Below are 10369 nucleotides of genomic sequence, written 5' to 3' on the forward strand. Positions count from 1 at the left end.
ACCAATCAATTAATAGTGGAAAACATGAGCCGCACCCACTATTTGTCTTAGAATTATGTCAGAATACTGAAAACGATCACCACTTCTGCTTTACAGGGAATTCAACATAACATCCATGACTTGACGTTTTATTATTGTTTAAAAGCTCTTTCATCTTTCATTTGCTAAACAATATTTCCTTTAGGCTGCTTTAACAGTGTTTATATAAAACCTAGATTTCATAGCAATAAACGTCAATAGAGAGCCTATAAAGATTATTTAGTCTCATTTTCAGACATTGTTTCTCTGCTGTTGTGTAGTTTCACATTGAGTTTGATTGCATGTGAGATCCAAATTTGTTGCCACAATCCATATAAAGAGTTTATGAACAGTTCAAAAGTAAAAAATTTTTTTGCCACAATGCATGCTGGTAGTCATGGATGAGTTTTGTACTTTGATGGTACCCAGAATGCAATGGGGTTTTCCTAAGATTATTTATGGTTGACAATTTTCTTGAGACAGCAGGTTTATTTTTGATGTCTCCTAGTTCATTTTCTGGATGTTCAGCACAGCACTAAACCACATTAAAGCAGTGAATCAAACCAAAAAACTCAATTAGCTTCTCACTGCATTACCATAACCAAAGTAGTTTAAAAGCACACAGATACAGCATACTACAAAATTCAAGGATCAAGAGCCCAAATCAAGAAAACACTGATCACCATTATGATGACTTCTGTTAGCTGGGAACGTTCTTAAAACATAAGAAACTGGACACTTCATTAACAAACTTTTGTTAGCTGGGTATATGTTTTCCGTGCTGTTTAAAGCTGAATTACTAGCCGCTTCAGCGAAATCGCTTTTTTAAAGGTTGTGACTTTTTGCATCATCTGGTTAGGTCACAGTGTTAGAAGGGAGGGAATTCATTTGTTATTATTCTTATTTACGGAGTTATGTGTGTGTTTTTCTTTATCCTTTCATGTAATGTCTCTACGTTTCTGACTTTTTTTCCAAAAGTTCTGACCAAGATAAAAGGTTCTGAGATGAGTTTATCTCGTTTGTGTCTGATCATTGTGAGGTATATTCTACATTCTCTGAATAATATTAAACGTTTCATTATTCCTTTTGATTATTTGTTATTCATTTTTAATGAAATAGACCTTTTTACATTATGTTAATTTTATTTTGTCACTATTTGCATTTACTCAATTATATTGTGTAACTTTTAATCTATAAAATTGATTGAAATCTGCTCATTTCTAATAAATTGTTTTTAATTAAAAAAATTGCATGTAATCTTTTGCCATAATTTTATTGAGTAGATATAAGGTATTACTTTTTACAGTGTAGGCCTATAACAAATAGTATTTTTTTCTCAGGCTGTATGTTCATCTGATGAAAAGATCCACTCTTGTGCTTAATTTGGAAAAATGTTAAAAAGAAAAAGGACTAAACAGAGAACATTTTGAACATATATCTCAAGATCCAATGGGTATTCAGGTTTTAAACAAAGTTTTTAACATTTTCAACAACTTTTGAAAAATTATGTCTTGAGGGCAAATGCAAGGCAAAATATTACAGTCATTTCTTTAGTTCAATTGAAATCCAATGTTATTTTTTAATTTAAAAGGTAAAATAAAAGTAAAAATATTTTTTATGAATTGTGTTAGACTTTCGATCACTACTGTATCATAACATTTTTCTTTCAATGTTTAGACAAAAAAATACTTCTTACTTGACTTATGCGCTGTAATGTTTGGTAGATATTCTCCTCGTCCTTTTCTCCTTAGTCTTCGTGGTTTTAACTTGCAATATCATATGGTTTATTAATTTATACTACAAGTTAGACCTCATCTCCTCCCATAAACAGAGACTGGAGCATTGTTCAACATCTAGGAGGAGGGATTTCTGCGAAAAGGATTACATAAATGTTGTCTTGTAAGATCCCACTTCTCTTAGGATCATCTTGATATAGATATGCGTCAGTTGGTTCTGGTCATTCATTTACCAGAATTCAAGGATCTAGGATAACATATTATATATATGTTTATATGTTAGGACATGGAAACTTACATAAACTAAAATTGTTTAATAGCTTGTTAAACTTTGTACAGTATTGCATATAGAATTCTTTGTCACATTATGGTCTTTTAAAGAAACAAAATGTACTGATTAGACCTCATGGCTACCTTATGGCTTAACCTCCCAAAATTATAATAGTAATAATAGCCAGACTCCCCATATAAAATATCCAAACTAGATTTATTCGTTTTACACATACTGGAATGAAGCAAACCATGCTCTGAACATTTGCAGTAGTGGAAAAAAATTGAAAGACAACCCATTTTTAATTTTTAATTTTCTGTATTAACTATTTATAGTTTGTTTGTGAACCAAAATAACAAAAAAAGATGCAATGTTTTCAGAACTTGAATACAGCAAAAAAGTTGTTATTTATGCTTTAACAACACAATACTAATCCTTTAACACGTGTGTCAGGATCTATTAAAAAATATGTCATTCCTGAGCTTTCTGTCTGTTGAAATTCAACAGACACTGGACTTGTCATAATATTCTAATAAATGGTGATTAAAGGCAAAACTGGAATGGTTTCTTAAAATGTTCTGTTTTGGTTTTAATGTAAATGTTACCTGAGAACTAAATGTTTATTACTTTCAGAGCTTCGATTAAAAGAAAATGCATGTCTAGAACTGTAAAACTTGTCTTACAGTTTAACAACATAACTGTTACCGAAGGTTAACGGTGTTGCCAAACACTAATAACTATTTTGGTAACAGGATACAAAAATAATTGTTCCTGGAATTAAGGAGAGCTTTGCATTTATGACCCAAGATTTATGTTTTTCAGAATTGTTTTTTAATTGCATTTTAAAGCTGTTTATTAAAAGCTCTTTAAAACTTGGACATCTGTGTTTATTGCAGGTTGTTCTCTTACTGACAGTTATATTGCATAATGGAGAAAAAGAGACACAATTTCAGTACTAGCCTAAAGGTTGGGTCCGTTGCAAGAATGTACTGCATTGTTATTTGTGCAACAATAAAAGTTGTATTTACTCTTTAAATAACTTTTTACTTCTTTATTTAAAGAGACTGTAACGGTATATGGAATTGGGACACAGAGAGATTGAGCCAAACAGGTGACAGCAGTGGTATCAAACAACAGCAGGTAAGTATATAAAATAGAGTCTTTGTGTTTCACTTGCTAAACTAAACAACAATGTAGAAAGATTCAAAATAGGGAAGGAAGGAGACGGGAACCGGCAAACATTTAAACATTTAATCAAACATAATCAAATGTAAAAAGACAGCCGGCCGCCCCTCACGGTCGACGGCCGGCGAATACAACATAAATACAAACATAAACATGTCCGGGCCTGGTCCTCTCTCGTCAACTGTCTCCCCAGTGAGATGCGGGACCGGTGCGTGCACAGCTGATCCAAACTATCAATCACGCCACCGGCCCGCCTCACGGCTCCCGTCATGTCTTCCTTACTACATACCCCTATCGCCCTTACAGGCCGGGGGGTACCACCGAGACTGTACCTACTTTCCCTCCGGGAAGCCAGTCTCGGCGTCCGCCGCGCCTGGGGGTATGTAGCGAAGAGAGAAGGGAGACGGGAGCACCAGGAGCAACAGGGAAAAGAGAGGAAAAAAGTCTATGTGAAATGCCATTCTGAATAATGTTATAAATAGCGAAGGTTGTACGTTTCTATGCACTTTTTATCAGTCAGTATAAATACAGTCCGTGTGACGACAATTCCTCAGAATCTTCTTTTTCACGCCGGTATCGTTGAAGATGCAACTGGATACTTTATTCACCGCATCCGATGGCTTCATTCTGTTGTCTTCTGGAACGTCCCTCGTGGACTCATAGGGTCAAGACTCACTGCCGCCAACGAGGCGCTGGTGAGTCTATCCATTCCACGAGGTAGCGGCGATGACCCGGCTCCGGGCCGCCGTCCTCTGCCATCATCTCATTCCCCAGTCCATCTGGGACGCCGTTTCTTTCGGCGCTGAGGAGGACGATGACTTCATGTCCATCTAAGGTTCGTACAAGGATTGGGCGGGACCGGAGCGGGATCGGAGCTGGATCGCCCCGACCCGGAGAGCACCTCAGACCTGCACGAGGAGTTTGTCAGGGTCCTCGACGAGCGAGCTCGACCTCACCTGTAGTTGACCCGAGGAGGAGGCTAAAAGTAATCTAGACTCCTGGTACTTCCAGGCAGGGTGCCGTCAGGCCACGTCAACGAGGAGAGCACCGTTGTTTCAGTGATCTATAGTTCATTGGCCTGTTTCAGCCAATCAGCTGTTGACGCTCAGGGCGACCTCGCGAGTGGTTGAAATGTGTATACTTATCTCATGCTTGGTGTGTTTTAACTCAGTTTGTCTGGCTGATTTTGCTAGCTCTCACGGTGGGATTGTACTACCGTTACAAATGTGGTTCTACACAATGTCGAAGTGACCGCTTTTGAAAGGGAACGTCTCCGGTTACTTTCGTAACCTCAGTTCCCTGAGAAACGGGAACGATACATTGCATTGATCACATATTATAACTGAACTGAACTCTCACAAACTGTAATACAAGTGAACAATAAAGCTTTTTTCCATTTATATATTTTTTGTCTTTGTTGTGAAGACAGGAAACAAGTATAAAAACACACTACCCATGATACTACATGTTGACAATGAGTCACTTTTTAAACACTATTAAAATGTAATCCTGATATATACTGCAACATCGATTGACAAAGTCACCGTACATCGACATTAATGAGTGGTTATTTTCCCATGTAGTGCACTGTCTCCGCAAACAAACATTGTTCATGTTCGTGTACCCAAACTAACAGTCCATAGATAGCAAATTTTTGCGGCCCAAATCTGGCCCACACCTTACTCCCCATACTTTACTCATCTGGCCCACATATGGCGTGGAATGATGGCAATTGTGCGGTCCGCTCCTGTTTGCCAGATTTGGGCCACAGGCATGCCAAAGCTATGCCACATGTCAAACATCAAAACAAATAAAGCAGAACTGAAACAAATTTAAACAACAGTTCATTTCAATTCTGGCCCAGATTTATCCCAAAACCAACACCTTTCTGTGCTCCAGTTTGACAGAATTTGTACTGAGTTTCATAATTATTATAGTGATTATTGAGTTATTAGTGATGAACATCTGCTGTTAACAAACAGCATCACTGCAGAAAAGTTCAACAATAACTACAAAAAAGTATTTACCCAGAGAAACACAACAACTACAACCTAAAATACAGCCTGAAATACATCCCAGCTAACAAAAATTTGTTATAAGAACGTTCCTTAGAGGTTTTTCACATGTTTGAATACGTAAAAAATTGTTTCGTGTTTTAAGAATGTTACCATTATGGTGATCAGTGATTCCTTGGGTTGGGATCTTGACCCCTGAGCAAAGGTATGTTTGAACTGCTGAAACTGTGTCCTTATAAAGTTCACTTGTCATGGCAGAGCAAATATGAACATTACTAAATGGTATTGGTGAAACCTCTGTGATGTTTTAGCTTGGTTCAGTACTCATTTAGGTTGAGTGCAATGCTAAAGATCCTGATAGGACATTGAAACATCAGGAAATTTGACTGTTTTTAGATATCTAGAAAGATTTGTGAAAAATTGATGTATTTTTATCTAACAACATTTTAGGATCACACAGATATCAAGAATCAACGTATGAATCTCAGCAATGGTGAGAAACAACCAACTAACTCAGATAAGCGGATCAACCGCAATGCATGCTGGGAATTATTAATTCGTTTTGTGCTACGATGTTACCCAGCATGCATCAAAGCCTGAAGTTTTCTTTTGTTTATTCTCACCATTGTTGAGATTCATAAACTGATTCTTCATGTCTGTGTGTCTAAATTCTGAGTAATTTTTTTTTTCAAAAAAGCCTTGGAGACTGAAAAATGTAATAAAACTCCCAGATGTTTTAATGTAATTTCAAGATCAGCAGGACAGTAATTTAATCAAATGTAAACATGGTAGATATCTCACTGACCACCAACCAACACCATTGATCAGAGCATCATTTCAATTTCTTTGACAAATGTACTTTATAAGTACATCTATGTTCAAGAGTAAATGTCAAGGGTCACGAGCCCAGCTCAAGGAAACACTGATCACCATGATGGTGACTTTTGTCAGCTGGAAATGATCTTAAAACATTAAAAACTGACATTTTGAATATTTTCAAAGAAACGTTCTTATAACAAACTTTTGTTAGCTGGGTTGTATTTCAGGTTGTAGTTGTTGTATTCCTCTGGGCAAATATTTTTTTTATTTTAAAAAGCAGATGTTCATCACTAATAACTCAATCATCCCTATAATAATATTGAAACTCATTACAAATTCTGTCAAACTGGAGCACAGAAAGTTTTTGGGATAAATCTGGGCCAGAATTGAAATGAACTGTTGTTTATATTTGGTTCAGTTCTTCTTTATTTGTTTTGATGTTTGACATGTGGCATAGCTTTGGCATGCCTGTGGCCCAAATCTGGCAAACAGGAGCGGACCGCACAAGTGCCATCATTCCACGCCATATGTGGGCCAGATGAGTAAAGTATGGGGAGTAAGGTGTGGGCCAGATCGGGGCCGCAAAAAATTGCTATCTGGGTCAGTAACAGTGACAGGTGCTTAAATTCTGTGTTGTACTCGTTGATGAATCGCTCGAGTTTCAGTAGACTGAGTGTTTAGCTTATCCGCCGCGCACATACTGCACAAAATAAATGCTGAGAAAACAACCTTCTCCAACTGAATGAAAGCTGTGCACCTTTTGTGGACGCTAGATATAGTGCCAACGTCACAAAATTGTAACCGGAATGTATGCGGCTGTGTGTGACACGGGACCTAAATGCCAGGATGGGTGGCTAATTGTGGCCGTTAACGTTCACATCATGACAACCCTCGGATAGAGGGGAACATGTCCCCTCCGTCCCCCCCAGGGTTTACGCCCATGGGTAGGCCTACACATAGTGTGGCTTTATTAGAAATAGGCTACTTCAGTAAAAAAAAAGGAATTATTAAACTAAAAGAATAATCTATGCATTCATCCTACATATTTTATGGGATAATGTAATTTACTCATTTTAATTAGATTAGACACCCAGCTAGCCAAAATACGTTACGGTTACGTAACGTCAACGTAATCTTTTGACCAAATTTACGTCGTGGCGACCGGAAAAGGGAAATTCCTTGATTCGTTGCCTCGACGTACTTCCGTGACATAATCTGCAGGTCTTGGTCACGTCGTGACAACGTAATGGATAAAAAATTGTGATGTGTACCAGTTAGTAATTTAAATATTTTATCTATTATTCTTTGGGCGGCATGCAGTAAAACTAATTTAACTTGTCCTTTTTTGCCAATACTATGTAAGAGACTTTTAAAATATCATATAATCAAACAGACTCTGAGTTGAAATACTTTTCATTTTTTAAAGATAAAACCATAATAACAGCAACATATCAAATCGCGTTTAAAACAGTTTACAAGCATGTTTAAAACATTAAAATGAACACGTGTTTGTTCAGATACTTAACTTCATATAACAGATTTATTTAAAACTTTATTTAAAACAGCATCGAGCATGATTCACCACAGATAATTACAGAAGCATAAATATAACAATAAACAGTGCAAATATTCTTAATGTGATTGCTGGTCTTTTTATGCAGAGTTATCATATGTCCTCTTCAGGCGCCGTATAATGTCCCGTTGCAGTGAATACTCTTAACTGCCACCGGTGCTGTGTACCTAAATAATAAAATATAAAAAATAAACCTGAAGCAACGTTTTTTTTTTGCACGTATACTCTCATGTATTTCCGTAAAAGCCGTTTATTCATTGAGCAGTAATGAGTATTACCTGATAAAATAAATTTCCGGTCAGAGGAACTTTAATTCCTGTCAGTACGAAAGCCCTTCAAAAAAGCGTTGTTAATATAAGCAGTGGCGGCTCCAGACAATTTTGATTGGGGGGGCAATGGGGGTCCTGGTCTTTTCAAGGGGGGTCTCATGAAAACCAAAAAAAACACATTGATATAATTGAATTTTTATTTTCATTCTGCACTTAATGTTGCACATACGTTATTTGAAATGTATATTTAGATACACAATTGCATTGTCAATTTACATACTGCATTGCCATTTTGCATATAACATTGCAAACTACTGCGTAGTTTGAAGAGGACCATTGTTAAATATTTTTCCCGGATATATATATTTTAATATATATTAAATATTTTTAAATCAGGGAGGGGGTTGGGGGGTCAAATGGGGGGTCAAGGCGTTTTTTGGCCGGGTCTTGAGACCCCCCAAGACCCCCCCTGGCGCCGCCGGTGAATATAAGTAATAAAATCAATTGAACTTAGTTTTCTACAAGTATTAAACGATAAATGAGAAATTAAAAAATGTCTTTGGAGAAAATATTGTCACTCCTGTTGGACGCAGCTCTGCTGGGCAGAAATTGAGCGCCCAAGAGTCGCACGCCAGTTATGAACTTGAGTGCAGTTTTGCCAACTTGGCGATTTTGTCACTTTATTTAGCGATTTTCAGACCCCTTTAGCGACATATTTTTCAAAAAGCGACTAGCGACAAATCTAGCTACTTTCTGAATAAGCCTTTGGCGACTTAGCTAAACATTCTGCTTCACTTCTACTGCCCCTGGCGAGCGAGTTTTTGCAATCTCAGTGCAGCACCGCCTCTCTGTCTACTCTAAAGTGTGATCACCCGTCAGGGAGAAGCAGTTGATGACCGTTGTGACGCGTGAGTGAGATTCACAGTTCCCAAGTACAAACATTGTTTCCAAAATCGAATCACTTATTTACCTTTTTTGAGCATTGATTACGAAACGCGATGAAACATGACTATTGGCGTGTAAACATGAACACAGACGGATTTTAGCTGTTCGACGAAAATTATTTCTGGTGTGTAGTTTTAAGGGGTCGATCGATCGAGTTCACTCACTATTACATTGTTTTTGTTGTCTGCCAACAAAAACACACAAATAAGTCATTGAGAACCTATCTATTGTGCAGTTGGGTGAATTGTTTTAAAACAACACTTTATGCGACAGCTCATAGAGTAGAGATCGCTCTGCTTGTCAAATACTTGGTGACGACGTCGTGGATATGCAAATTAGGGCTTGACGTTATATGGCGATATTATAGCGACTTTTCGGCAAGAGTTCATACTACTTTACATTGAAAAGAGTTGGCAACACTGCTTGAGTGTGCAGGAGAGCTGCATGCATTTAGGCAGCTTTACTGTAGCTCATTGGTAAGAGCATTGCGCTAACAATGCAAGGTTGTGGGTTCGATCCCAGGGGATTGCAAATACCTATGTAAAATGTATAGGATAAAGCAATGTAAGTCGCTTTGTATAAAAGCGTCTGCCAAATTCCTAAATGTAAATGTAAATGCATGTGGCGTATTAAATGTCACTTGGCTTATTTACTCAAAAGATGTACAATATCCTGACTAAAAACATTATAAAAACGCATATTTAAAAAGTAAACGGCATGTAAATCATTAATGTAAATCAGAAAAATTATTGGTAATGACCTAACGTCCCATTAACTTTACCTTTAGGTCATGTTATTTCCAAAATAGTACGAATATTTTACGTAACTGGACCCTCCTTGGTTATCGTGTAACGTTATGAGTTCGTGTAGGCGACGTCATGAATTGGTCATTTAAAATAGGCCTACATTACGTAACAGGTTGGCTAGGGCGTGTGTTAGCTGGGCAAGCGATTGATAAAACACAGCGTGGATGTTTTCATTACTGACGTGTAAGTGAGGCAAATCGGACCTGGTACCCAGAAAGTTTTTTTATGGTTGGTTTTTGGTTATCTTTACGGAAATAGAACGCTAGTTTCATGGTTTATATAACGTTAGGATAACATTCCCCTAACGTTAGTTTATGGTTCCCAGAACGTTATGGGAACCAGAAACTATTGTTCTATTAACGTGAAGAAAACTTTCCTGGAGAACCAAAAACGAACTTTTGAAAATAACGTTCTGGGAATCAAAAACTAACGTTAGTTGGGTATAAACAGTTTCTCAGAACAATACACCAACTTGTATAAACCCCACACAAAAACATCCTAATTTTGCAAAGTTTTAACCATGTTCTCATTCAGAAAACACACAATATAATGAACTGAAGTGTCAAGATGTAAACTCAAATAGCACACATTTATCCATCAGTAAGCATTCAGTTGCAGAGGGATTTGATCGGAACATAAGTGTTCACTGAACAGTAGGTGGCGGCATGGGTTTAGGACGACAGCCCGCCATTTTAAAGAAAGAAGAAGAAAATAAGTTCTTCAGATGAACGG

The sequence above is a fragment of the Triplophysa dalaica genome, chromosome 1 (assembly GCF_015846415.1).
Source record: "Triplophysa dalaica isolate WHDGS20190420 chromosome 1, ASM1584641v1, whole genome shotgun sequence".
Classification (NCBI taxonomy): domain Eukaryota; kingdom Metazoa; phylum Chordata; class Actinopteri; order Cypriniformes; family Nemacheilidae; genus Triplophysa; species Triplophysa dalaica.